Source organism: Arvicanthis niloticus, chromosome 17 (genome assembly GCF_011762505.2).
Source record: "Arvicanthis niloticus isolate mArvNil1 chromosome 17, mArvNil1.pat.X, whole genome shotgun sequence".
In the NCBI taxonomy this organism is placed as follows: domain Eukaryota; kingdom Metazoa; phylum Chordata; class Mammalia; order Rodentia; family Muridae; genus Arvicanthis; species Arvicanthis niloticus.
Window position 1 is genome coordinate 57,178,661 of NC_047674.1, and position 13,790 is coordinate 57,192,450.

The following is a 13,790-nucleotide window of genomic DNA, read 5'->3' on the forward strand; positions in this document are numbered from 1 at the left end:
CTAAAAGCTGGGTATGGTAGAGCATCTGTCACCCTAGATTTGAGGGAAGTGGGGTAGATTCTCAGGGCATGCTGGCCAGCCAGACTGGTGGAGACATAAAGCTCCAGATTCAGTATGATCCTGTCTTAAAGAGATAAAGAAAACCAAGATGATGTGGGAGACAGGAAGACTCTTGGGGGTGACCTACACACAGCTGTAACAGGGCACCTGTGCAAACATGCACCTGTGCATATGCATATATACATATGCATACACATACAGGCATTTATGCAGATGTACTTTATTTATCTGTTGATCTGTCTGTCTGTCTGTCTGACTGTCTGTCTGTTTAATAAAAACCCATGGATGAGAGAGGAAAGACTGTAGGAATCAGAGAGGATGGAGGACATCAGGAGAACATGGCTCACCAAATCAACTAGCAGAGATCACATGGGCTCACAGAGACTGAAAAAAATAATTAAAAGGAAAAAAGAAAGAAGAAAGGAAGAAAGGAAGGAAGGAAGGGAGGGAGGGAGGGAGGGAGGGAGGGAGGGAGGGAGGGAGGAAGGAAGGAAGGGAGGAAGGAAGGGAGGAAGCAAGCAGCTGAGCTGATTCAGAGCTGGAGAAGGCGTGAGATGTGCTGTCCAGGCCCCTGACCACGAGCAGCAGCATCCGGTTGGCAGAGATGTGCTTGGCTGGTGAGGGCCGAGGCAGTACCCAGATCAGACCCTCTCAAGGGCTGTCCTCACCCTAATATCATATTATGCCTGTGTTACAGATGAAGAACTGAGCTCCCCCTCCAAGAAGGGTGGGGAGGCCGCCATGTCTCCCCAGGATGGAGTAGAATTGCTGGCACTTGAACCTCATCTGCCTCTGTTGAAGCCAAGGGTCTGAGCACTTGTTCTGCTAACCTGAATAGAGTGCTTTCTGGGCCAGCTTAGAGTACATGCACCATTGGAGTTCAACTTTGAGCTCTCTGCAGATTCTCAAGCCCCACTGCCCTGCCCCTCTTCTGACCTAGGCAAGGCAGGTAAAGAGTTAAAGCAGAAAATCAAGGCTCTGCCTCTCCCTTCTGGCCCAGCAGGCTCTGACTGTATTTTTTTTTTAATCTTTTTTTCCCCTTTGCTTTTAGTTTAAGCTGTAACTGTCAGGCTGCTCCGACACCATCCATTGACATTTAAGTCCCAATGCTTTCTAAATTCAGAAAGGAGATTGGCCACAGCTGGTGCTGTGGGGAGGTGAGGTAGTGGGTGCCATGCAGGCTCCCTGAGAGAAACAGATAAGAGAGGGAATGCCCTGGAATGATGGGAAGGGGAAGAAGGTTAATGTCCCAAACACACTCAACCCCCAGCCTGCCTGCTGTTCCTCCCTGCCTGAGGTCTTTTGCCATGGTGATGACATGCCAAGGACCAGAACCACGGGTTTTATTTGCCAGTAAGGATTTTGACCTTGAGTATCTGTTCCCCATTCTTCCCGTGTTGTAACAAGTGCCATCCCCACACTACACCCTTGTGGATGCAAGTGGGTGATTCAGACCGCATCAAGCTGATAAGAGAAATCATTCCTGTATTCTTTAATATCATCTGGTAACTCCTGGTGGCCTTGACTCTCAATAGAGGCTTTCGTGGGTCATGGCCACTGTGGACACTACCTGGGCCAGAGCAGGGGAGGGGAGGGGACATGAGCTCCAAGCGGGAAGAGGTGATGGCTTTTGGTGGCTGGCACCATTGCTCTGGGCTAGGCTTGTGTGAGATATTTCTATTATTTCAATCCCCCCAGATCCCAGCATGGGCCAGGGGTGCAAGCCTTGGAGACACCGTCTGACTTGATCTCCAGCACCAAAAACTACCCTGATAAGGAGCGACAGCCTGCTCCTTTTCCTATGCTGGCTGGAGGGACAGCACTGGTTTCTCTGCCCCCGAATAGTGTGCTCGCCACCAGATGTGTAAGCTGTTTATCCCGCAACAACCAACCTCCATTTCTCAGTGGGCAGCTCCTCGTGTCTTACAACTTAGCTCCATGCCCAAAGCTAACAGAAATCCTACAGGGTAAGGGCTTGGTGTCCCAAGACTAAAACCTTCACTGTGCTTGCAGACAGCAGGCTAAGAATCAGAGCCCTAGAGTCTTCTCTTCAAGTTGAATTACTACAACAGCTCTCAGAACTCAGGGTGCCAGCTTCTCACTGCTGGGACCAAGTGCTTGCCAAAGGTAACTTAGGAAGATAGGGCTTATTTTTGAGGTCATAGTCCACCATAGTGGGAAGGCATTGCGGTCGGAGCATGAGGCAGATGTTACATTGAATTCTTACCCAGGAAGTAAGGAGTGTGCTGGCTATTCTTGGTTGTCAACTTGACTATATTTGGAATTAACTAAAGTCCCGAAATGGAGGGATTTGTGCTTAGTATGAGGTGGGAAAATCTACTTCTAATCTGGTTCTTTGAGGTAGGAAACCCCACCTCTAATCTATACCATGCCTTCTGCTTATTATAGGGTCCAAGTGATAGAGAAGCCTGCACCTGTTAAAGAGACTTTTCCTGTTCCAGGTCCCACACAAAGCTAGCGGATCTCCAATTTACTTAGTACATCAATAGAGTAACATACCCACGTAAGAAATGTGCTGTATCCAGAATCCAAACAGACCCACTAAACATTGTGCATCTTTCCTGTTTGTGGGAGAAGCCATATGCAGTAATTTATTCTTCACCTTCAAAATAATATCTCTGTGTGCCCCACCCTGCTTGGACTCATAAGGATTTCACTGAGGTTGAAGGTCCTGGAATTTTGGTTGTGCTTATTTCTCATCCTTTGATGCACAATGAATTCAAAGTGGTTGCTACCTCCTGCTCACTTTGCTGAATCAGCACACAATCAGTATAATGCACCAATGATGTTTTGTGGAAGAGACAGACAATCAAGATCCTGTCTAACAAAGTTATGCCACGGGGCTGGAGAGTTAATATACCCTTTAAGGTAAAACTGTAAGGGTATACGGCCGGCCTTACTGAAAACAAATTGCGTCTGATGGTCCTAATAGACAAGTACCAAGAAAAAGGCATCTACTAAATCAATAGCTGCATATGATGTACCAAGAGACGTGTTAATCTGCTCAAGTAAGGACCCACATCTGGTACAGCAGCTGCAATTGGAGTCACTACCTGATTTAGATTTCGATAGTCAACTGTCATTCTCCGTGATCCATCTGTTGTCTGCACTGGCCACAAAAGAAAATTAAAGGGAGATGTGGTGGGAACCACCATTCCTGCATCTTTCAAGACCTTGATGGTGACATTAGTTTCTTCAGTTCCTTCAGAGATTTGATTCTGTTTTGATTCACTGTTTTCCTTAGTAGAGGCAACTCTGAAGGCTTCTGTTTAGACTTTCTAACCAAAACAGCCCTTACTCCACAGGTTAAGATACAAATGTGAGAATTCTGCCAATCTAAGCATATCTATTTCAATTATGCATTCCGGGTATTGGGAAATAACCATAGAATGAATTTAGGGATGCAGTGAACCTATTGTAGTAGGGCTTCAGCCAAAACTCCATTGATTACCTGGCCTCTACTTTAACTGAAGAGCCAAAATGTTTCTTGGGGTCTCCCAGAATCAGTGTCCATTCAGAACCAGTATCCAATAGACAGACCCTGGAAAGTCTGATTGTTTCCTTTCCCTCGGTGTACAGTTACTCTTGCAAAAGGCCATAGGTTCCTCTGGGGAAGGACTGAGGAAAGACTAACAGTACAACTCAGGGGATCCTGGCCACCTCTTCATTCAAGGGGTTCTGGATCTGAAAACTGACTCAAGCCTGGAAATTAATTCACAGGTATAGACTGCCTTTTGCCACCATCCATCCAATTTAGCCTTTCTCTCACTTGTTTGAGAAATTTTCCACTTACACATATCATGCAAAAATCCAGTAGGCTTCTCATCTGTTTCAAGCCTGGAGGCACCTTGATTGGTTGGTTAGCCAGCACCAAAGGTCCATAAGAGTTTTGAAACCATGAAATTCCCTTTGCCTGTGCTGACCATTGCAGGGTGGGTCACTGAGGACATTGCTTTGTCTATGCTTCCCTATCAGGGTAGCCATGGTCACCCTGCCTTCCATGATTCAGTGATGCCACCTGGCCCCTGCTACCTCACAGCCCAATTACTCATTGCATTTAATTCATTCAGTGAGCAGGCACATCTCCTAAGGTCTTCCACAAAAAAAAAAAAAAAAAAAAAAAAAAAAAAAAAAACGGGGACAAGGAAGCTGTTTAAATGTGCTGGTGCCCCTCCCACCACTTTTCCTCTTGTAGGATTAGTGAAGGGCCTGTTTTCTGGGCCTTCTTGTTGTAGAGGACTAGGATTTACACAGAGGACCCACTGTAGCATTGCAATTTCTCTGAACCTTAAACTTCTTTCATCAACACTAAGCCAAAGCATCTCCAACTCCTTTTCAGTAGGCTACCTTTTGACAAATGGCTCAGTCAACCATTCAAACAAACATTTGTTACCTTATTAAACTGAGTGGAGCTTCCATATTAAACCTAGAATCTCCACTCAGTGGGCCCATGTCAATAAACTCAGCCTGATCCAGTTGTGTGTTCCTTCCGCCATTTTCCCACACCCTTCAAGTTCGTTCCCACTCGTATTCCCCAGACTTCTGCTTGAATGAATTAGGAAACTCTTTACACGTTTTAGTAGTATAGCTTACCTCCACACCTCCTCATGGACTACACTGTCTACCTCCTCTCTAGGAAGCTGCTTTGCTTCTCTCTAGGAGCCTCCTCTCTAGGAGTCTGGTTATAGGTCTACAGGCAAAAACTGATGGATCCTGAGGGACACCAGCATTGTCTTGCCTGACTGTTCCTTCAGAGAAAGTAACCGTTTATCAGACAATGGAGAACTAATTTTCTCAGTCAAATCAGAAGAAGACAGAACTTCAGGAGGTCTGCTGAGGGTAGAGTGACTCCTTCAGATGAAAAACCTTGGGAATCTTAGGGCACAAGGTTCTCAGTTTCAATAGAGTCCTACCACACATCCCCACCCCAGCTTACAGGATCCCATCTATGGTGGTTTATATGTGCTCGTCCCAGGGAGTGGTACTATTTGGAGGTGTGGCTTTGGTGGAGTAGATGTGGCCTTGTTGGGGGAAGAGTGTCACTGTAGCAGTGGTCTTTAAGACCCTTGTCCTAGCTTCCTGGAAGCCAGTCTTCTCCTGTTTGCCTTTGGAACAAGATGTAGAACTCTCAGCTCCTTCTCTAGCATCATATGTGCCTGGATGCTGCCGTGCCTGCCTTGATAATGGACTGAACCTCCGAACTGTAAGCCAGCCCCAGTTAAATGTTGTCCTTATAAAAGTTGCCTTGGTCGTGGTGTCTGTTCACAGCAGTAAAACCCCAACTAAGACACCGTTCTTTACCAATTAATGTCTTTATTTTAATTGCCAACACCCTCCAAGGCTGGAGCTTGAATTTTTGCTGTAATTCAGCCAACATTATGAGGACTTTGATTTCATTTTCCACAACTTGAGCTCTGTGGCTGCTGGAGGGCACACTTAGAAAGCTTTAGACGGTTTATGTGCGTCTTGAGCCAGTCACTTTTATCATTACGTTCATTGTTATCCTTCACCATATTCTGAGATGCTAGAAGATGCTCAGTTTTACCACAGAGTGCATTCATATCTTTGTCAGTGTATCCAGACTCTCTAAGAACAACCAACCAGCATCATCGTTTTCTTTATTTTCCCCCAAACTGTCAATAGTTTCATATGCAGAGTCACCTAACCTATTGCCACTCACAATTGATGAATCAGGATAATCCATTGCATTTATCCTTAAATTTATAAGACAGTTCACACCATAGGCTTTCAGTACTCCCCAAGCTCCCAGGAGAGGAGGTGCTGACAAATTGAAAAGCCTAGTCCAGATATTTAAAGATTCATCCTTATACTTCTGTTGCTGTAGAACCCCTGCTGGTACCAAAATCTGTATTAGTGAGGATGCTCTGAAGTCAAAGAACTTACAAAATGAATCTCTCCCTTTCTCTCTCTCTCTCTCTGTCTCTCCATATATATGTGTATATATGTGTATATATATAATATACATGATATATATCATATATGTGTATATGTGTGTATATATATAATATACATGATATATATCATATATATGTGTATATGTGTGTATATATATAATATACATGATATATATCATATATATGGAATTTATTAGAATGACTTACAGGATGTGGTCCAGCTAATCCAACAATGATTGACCATGAACAGAAAGTCTGAGAATTCAGAAGTTGCCTAATTCACAAGGCTGGATGTCTCAGCTGCTCTTTGGTAGATCCTAGAATACAGAAGTAGACTCTACTGTCAGTGAAGGGATGGACTTGCTAACAAGGCAAGAGCAAATCAGGCAAAGAACACAGTCTTCCTTCTTTCATGTTCTTAGAAATCCAGCAGAAGGTGAGGCCAGATTAGGGGTGTGTCTTCCCAACTCACGATCCAGATTAAAGGCTTGTATCCTTCAGGCTCAAAAGATCTAGATTAAAGGTGTATCTTCCTACCTCCAAGATCCAGGTTAGAAGCAGATATTCCTCCTTAAAATTAAGCAAAAATCGCTTGCAGTTATGCCCTTCAGTTTTTGGTTTTAGTTCATTCCAGATATAGTCAAGTTGACAACCAAGAATAACATCATACATGTAAAATACAGTCAGAAACCCCACTATACCCAAGGCTGTATCTGATAATCAGAACTCAATGACATAACTTTCTCAGGATAACCAGCCACATGACTAGAACTCCATGTCACCCACTGGATAGTATTTAAGCAGAGACCAAGAGCATTGCTATTCACATCTTCAGGCCTTCTGGAGAGATGTCACCTTGATCTACCCTCCTTCAGGTTCCCCACCTTTGAACTAGAGAACTACCATGTGAAACTGGCCCCACTTTCAGACAGGATACTTCCCACAGGTGAGCAACCTTGGGGAAATAGACACATGGCCATAATTAGAAACTTAGTGTGAACCCTCAGAGTAATAAAATATAACGTTTGTTATATCAAGTACACATACCCAACACCTTCTTGTTAGAGACAGACAGAATACTGGTTCCTGGAAAGTGGTTTGTATTACCAGGAAAGAACTAGAGATATCTTTCAATATGAAAGAGTTGAAGGCATTTCTTCCCTTGTTGAGAGATCATACACAGTAGTAGTAGAAGTAGTACATACCAGAGAAGTAAAGAAATTGGACTCCCCGAACACCCCAATGAGAAGCAGCACCCTAAATCATCCAGGAAGATAATTTAGGCTAACAATTCAACAGCCTCTCTTCATCCTTCCTTCACTCTCTTTCAGGGTATTTTTGTTGTGAGTTTTCTCAAATCTCCCTCCTTGCTTTTCCCATTCTCATCCCATACAAAATGGCCCCAACAGACTCCACCCTGCAAAGTTAAGACCCACAGATACCAGACAGCCAGTAACAAAACATTTCATTTATTGCTGTTACTTCCAAAGACAGAATTAGATTTTATTCAGTTTACCCGAACAATTCAGTGAGAGATAAATTTGTTTCATATCTAAAACAAATCCTTTAACACAGTCTAGATTCACGGTGCCTTGACAAACATCAGTCTGATGTGTTAGGATTTTAAAGGTTGATAACAAATTCTCAAACTCAAGCAAGCTGAGACAGGTCCTCACATGAAACTCCTTCAATTCTGCATCCTTCAGATGCCTAGTGTCAATGACCATGGCGGCTGAAAAAGCCTTCCCATGGATGAATTCTAGGGTGCCTTCATTTCCCCTGTAGCCACCACTTGTAACTAGAATTCTGTTTTCTGGTGCTGACATGACTGTCTCTAAGTGAGCCTGGTCCAGTTTCTGCCTGTCTCCACATTTAACCATCTTACACCCTTTTTATTGTGATATTTCCAAGGATTTTGGTTACAATTTTCACGAGTCCAGGTTGTGGCCAGAAGTCTATTCATGAAGCTCTTTTCTTTTCTTCTCCGGTCGCCATAATTTCATTCAATGCAGACTTTTTCCCAGGCAGAGAATTATGCTGTGCTCCCCCAAGTCTTCAGGACACTTGGACCCAAACAGCTTGACCTAGATGATGGGGCTCCAGCTGAGCTGCCTGCTCTTTTATTCAATTGAACATAACCTTTTCTGTATCATTTTCTCGCTTAATTTCATAAAAACAAACATCTTTTGCTTTTCTTCCAGACCTCTTCTCATTTGTTCTTCAATGAATTTGACAGTTTTCTCTTTATCAAGGTCTTGTGTTTTCTTTTGTTCTAGTTCCAGTTGCTGGCGAATGGTTTCTGGACTCACCAGCCTTTGGTGTCTCATCTATCTCTGCCCAGGCACTTGGTAAAGTTGGTCAGCATTTTCCATGGAGTGACATTCTTGTGGGCGAGCTCTTGGTGGCTGATGGACTCGTAATACACGATGTTGTTGTGGACTCTCTTTATGCTGAAGCATCTCCTCAGAACTTCAAGAAAGTCATTTCATTATTCCTCTGAAAAATAAACCATAAACTTTTTGGAAAGATTTTTGGCAAATTTTTGGAAGCCAGAAAAAGCTGTCTCAGAGAGCCAAACACACAGTGGCACTGACAAGACATTCTCTTCCCAGCACTGCTTCTGGCCCACCAGCGAAACTTCCGGTGCCCTTTAGATTTGATCCTGTTGGGGATGGCCTTGAGACTCAGAAAATCCTTCTTACCCGTGGCGATCCAGAGCATAGGTGAAGGACTGTTTAAGGTGTGGAGACTAAGGCCCACCCCTTCTCACAAAGCATTGAGTTCCTATTTCTCTTCTCTCCATCCTGCCCTCTGGAAAACATTTTCTGGTAAACTACTAATAGCAACAAAAGAAACTGAGAATTTTGTTTCCACAGCCTGGTGAAGTGTAGTCTGCCTTTAATCCCAGCACTCAGGAGGCAGAGGCAAGAGAATGTTTGAGTTGGAGACTAGCCTTGTCTACACAGTGAGTTCCAGTTCAGCCGAGGCTACTAGAGAAACCCTGTCTCAGAAAAATCAAAAACAAACAGAAAACTTGTAAGGCTGTTCTTAATCCAGGAGTAATCAGATTACTGCACCTATGCAGGTGTGTAGCTGGAAGCCACGTCAGCCTGTGCAAGAATCTGCACATGGGCAGTGATCCTTCAGTGTCCCTGTTAAATGTCATCCTTGGGCTGCAAATCCAGTTCATCAGAGTTCTCCTCTGCTAGCTTTGACATGGCTGTTGGGGAGGATCGGAGTATAGAATCTACAAGCTGTTTTTCCCAAAGAATTTGTTAAGCTCCTCGGATGATCAACATTGTCCATTCTTCTTTGGATACAGCTCCTCAGTCCCCAAATAAAGATCTGTGGTTAGGTTTCATCATTGTGATACAAATTGGAGCCATTAGGGAAAAGGAAACTTCAGCTGAGGAAATGCCTCCATCACGTGGGCCAGGGAGGCATCAGTAGGGTATTTCACGATAGATTGATGTGGGAGGAGCCAACCACGCAGTGGGCGGTGCCTCCCTGTTCTTATTGTCCTGGGATCTATAAGTAAGCAAGGTAAGCAAGTGTAGTTAAGCAAGCCAGGGACACTGGGAATAATGTCCTTAGTTTATAATGACCTTGTGTGCAACTTTTGAAAACCACATCTTCATCTTGTCAGGTCACGTCTCTCTGTGAGATCTGTTAGACCTTCATCTGACAATTTAGTCTTTCTGTGGAAAGATGAGCTGGTGATCCTGGACATTCACTCAGTTCATAAGGACCCTGTTCTCAACAGGACCCAAGGAGCCCCCAAAGAGGGCTTTCTGTTTCCGAATGCTGTCCTAAAGGGCAGCCAGCACAGCTCCTGTATTTTAGCTACTTTGCTGGTTCCCAAAACAACTTACCTGCAAAGCAGCTTCAGAGGTTTGTGTGAGCTTACAGTTGGAGGTGACATCACAGCAAGGGGCGGCATGAGGACAGGGGGCTTTCCTTGCTCTCACAGCTGAGTAGCACAGAGTGGCGAATGCATCTCTGCTCAATAGTATTTGAGTCTGGAGTTCTAGAGTGCAAGCAGACAAAGCCCATCTCCCCAGTGACACCCTCAGGAGGCTGAGGGGTGACATCAATGGGGGTACCTCATGATCTACAGATGTATGTTTGAACTTTATTTAGAAGGAAGAATCTGTGAGCCCACACTGCCAATAGAGGGTCAGTTCAGGGTGTTGTGGCCAGGAGACCTACCCTCAGGAGTTCAGAATAGCCTGAAGCCCTGCTAGAGATGGATGTATAATCCCCAGTGATGTATGATCCCGAGTGAGACCATGCTCACATGTCCCAGAAGGCCTTCCTACATGCTGGAGCTTCCATCTGCACATACCGTAGCTTCCAGATCTTGGCTGCTAAGTGGACTTGCTTTTGAGCTCTAACTCAAAGTATTAAATGTTCCTTTTCCCCTTCCCTACTCTCTTCTGTGGGTAGTTGCCTAAAATCCCATTTCAAACCAGGGTGGGTAGGCATGGTTTGGTGTCTAGACAGAGGGGCTGGCAGATAATGTAAGGTGAATCCCTCATTCATATTCACCAGCTTTAATACCACCTCCACCTTCAACTTCCTGGATCACACTACTAAGGGAGAAGTGTCACAGTTTGTCACACTGGAATAAAATGCCTCATTACAGGGCCTTTGTTTACTTATGCGTTTATTCATTCGATGAAGGCTGCAAAGGAAAAGTCTCCATTGTTGTCAGATCAGGGTGTCAACACTCACACATCCCATGGAGGTAAAAAAGATTGTGAGCAGGAGATCTGGAGTGTAGAAGCTCCTTTAGGTTTTCCCTTGGTGTTATCATGTCCTGTGATTAAACAGGAGGGAACTACAACAACCTAATCCAGGCAGGATAACGAAGGGCACAGACCCATTGGGAATGAAAGGAAAAGAGTCAAGACCTCCTGAGGTGCCAAGGCTGGAGGACATACAGAGCAGGTAGCAGAACAGAGGAAGGCAGTTAAATACTAACAAGACCAAGTGACCAGTTGCAGAAATGGGAACTATAATTGACAGGCGTGTTTTTGGTGTATTTTGTTAAGAATGTGTTTGCACAGATATATATGGCTGGGAGGGTTTCCCTCCACCCCTGGTACTCAGCTTGCTTTCTCCTGTTGATTAAGCCTGGTGCTCTAGCCCATGAGATGCTGTTGCTTACATACAACACAGGTTTTCCATTCTCAATACTCCCCAGAAATATCTTTATACACACCTAGAGGTGCATCTCCCAGGTAACTCCAAATCACATCACGTAGACAATGGAAATAAACCAACACATTTATTTATCTTGTTGCCAGTTTACCACAAAAGGGTGCAACTCCAGAGCCCCAGATAGAAGAGATATGTATAGGGTAAAGGATGGGGCAGAGGGGAGTTCATGACTTTTACATCTTCCCATTCTAGGTACAAAACATTCTCATGTACCTGGATATGTTCACCAAACTGGGAAGCTCTCCAAAGATATCCATTTTATTTTTTATAGTCACCAAGGCCATTTGCATAAACAAGAGAAAAGTGTAGAACACCACTAGTCATAAAATGAGAAGAATTCACTCTATTATGTCTGATGAAGTCACTGGCCATCCGTGATTTACTTTGGTTTCTACGTTGTCTCTTCTCTGCAGAGAATGGGGTGCAGGGTGGTGGGGCTGGGGGGACTGACAGTTTTATTCTTATGAGCTCATGGTTGACTCCTGGCAACTAAACCATATTTTGAGGCCATCCTAGAGCACCAGATGCCAGTTATTAGCAAACAAAAGGGCATTCCTTCAGACATTCTAAGAGTTTTAAGAGCTGAATGTCAGGAAAGAAGTTATAAGAATAAAATATATTTATGTCTGTATCCCCATCACAATTGGGAAAACAAAGGCTTAGGGCAGAAGGATCTCTTGACCTGAGTTCTCACCATGAACAAATCTGCTGATCATAGACCTACAGTGGCACGTGTCCTTTACTGGCAGTGTCAAACCCACCATTTGTAGATTAGTGGAATGGGCCTTCCGTGCCAGAATCCTCTTCCATGCATTCAGAACTTCCTCTCACCCACTCCTCAACTGACAGACAAGTGAAACTACAAGAATGCTTCTAACTCAAGCAGATAGAAGCTGGAGTCCCCCAACCAGCATATCCCACAAAAAAAGGACCCACAAACACTTCCCAAGAGCTCACTGGAGGCTAGGCTTCATAGGTACTAACCCTCTAAAGGGACCAGACTTCATAGGTGCCTCAAGCATCTACATCGTGCATGGGTACACATGTGCTGGCTTTCGGTAATGTATGAGTTTGATGGCTGGTCATCATCATCAACTTGATGGGTTTCTGAGTCGCCTAGGAGACACGCTCCTGGGTGTGTCAGTCAGGATGTTTCTGGGGAGGATTAACAGAGAATGGAAGACTCTTCTACTTAATGCCATACAACTAACAAGTGCTAGGTCTCCCCCCTCTCATAAAGGAAAACTTTTAATTGGGGCTGGCCTAAGGCTTCAGAGGTTTAGTCCATCATTGTCATGACAAGAAGCATGGCGGCACGCAGGCAGACCTGGTGCTGGATTGGGACCTAAGAGTTCTATATCTTGATCCACAGGCAGCAGAAGGAGACTGTATGTCACAGTGGGCATAGCCTGAGCATGTGAGAACTCAAAGCCCACCCTCACAATGACAAACTTCCTCTAGCAAGGCCACGCCTCCCAATAATGCCACTCCCTATTGGCCTATGTGAGCCAATTACATTCAAACTACCACAGCATATGTGTATGTGTATGACATATGTGCGTAAGTGTCTGCAGAGGCCAGAAGTTGACATTAGGGCCTCTCTCTCTCTCTCTCTCTCTCTCTCTCTCTCTCTCTCTCTCTCTCCAGTTGACCTTTATTTTTGAGACAGGGTCTCTCATTTAACTCAACGCTAACCAGTGCTAGGGTTATAGGTATGTGTATTGTCATGCTAGGTTTTTTCTGAGGGAATCCAGATTCATGTTCTCATGCTTGCATGTTACCACGGAACCATCTCCCCATCCCAGGACCATGTAGCACATGTCAATGTAGCAGCTAGGACCTGAAGCCAACAGGAATGTGGAAGCTGCTGAGACCATGCAGAGAGTCCCACCTTCTGCTAGCCATGGCCCAGGAGGAAGGCGAGTTCCCAGGGGCTGTGATAAAACATGAACTCATCTGACCATGAGAGCCACCCAGCTAGAAGGCAGTGGAGGTGAGGTGGCTCTGCTTGTGAAACTTTGTCCTTCCGGTTACCTGTGCATGCCTGGAACACGATGAGAGGGAATTGTGGGAGGCTCCACATAGAACGTGGCTTAGCCATCCTCAGCTCCACTCTCATTATTCCACTGATGGAGTGCTGGGCCCACTGACCCCAGGCTGCGGCGGGAGCTTTGTCATCAGTGTCTGGAGCAATGTGTGGCTTGCCTCTGACAGATGCGCCGGAGCCTCTCAATCCCAGGAGTGATTCTGTCTTATGGATGAGAGCCCAAGACATCTGTACCTGTCGGGTAACAAATCCAGACACATTCCCTGTCTGGTTAGAGATGCATCCGGCCTGATTAGGCCTATGAACCTGCCTGCTGCTCATGAGTGCCTTCAGCAAAAAACTCCAACTGATAAATAGTCACTCATGCTGGGAAGAGATGTGTGCACAAAGCTCTCAGATAGGCTGTGTGCCTCAGTGAGGGACAGGATGTCTCCCATGTGACTCTGGGGTAAAAATGAATGGCAAAAATACCATCACCCCAATCTCCAGGCTCACCAGTGTTTTGCTCTTGGCACCATCCTGCC

At 45.0% G+C, this 13,790-nt stretch overlaps 1 pseudogene; it reads right to left on the bottom strand.

Moving 5' to 3' along the window:
* Positions 1–7,646: 7,646 nt before the first annotated feature.
* LOC117722276 (DNA/RNA-binding protein KIN17 pseudogene) lies at positions 7,647–8,845 on the bottom strand (annotated as a pseudogene).
* Positions 8,846–13,790: the final 4,945 nt, after the last annotated feature.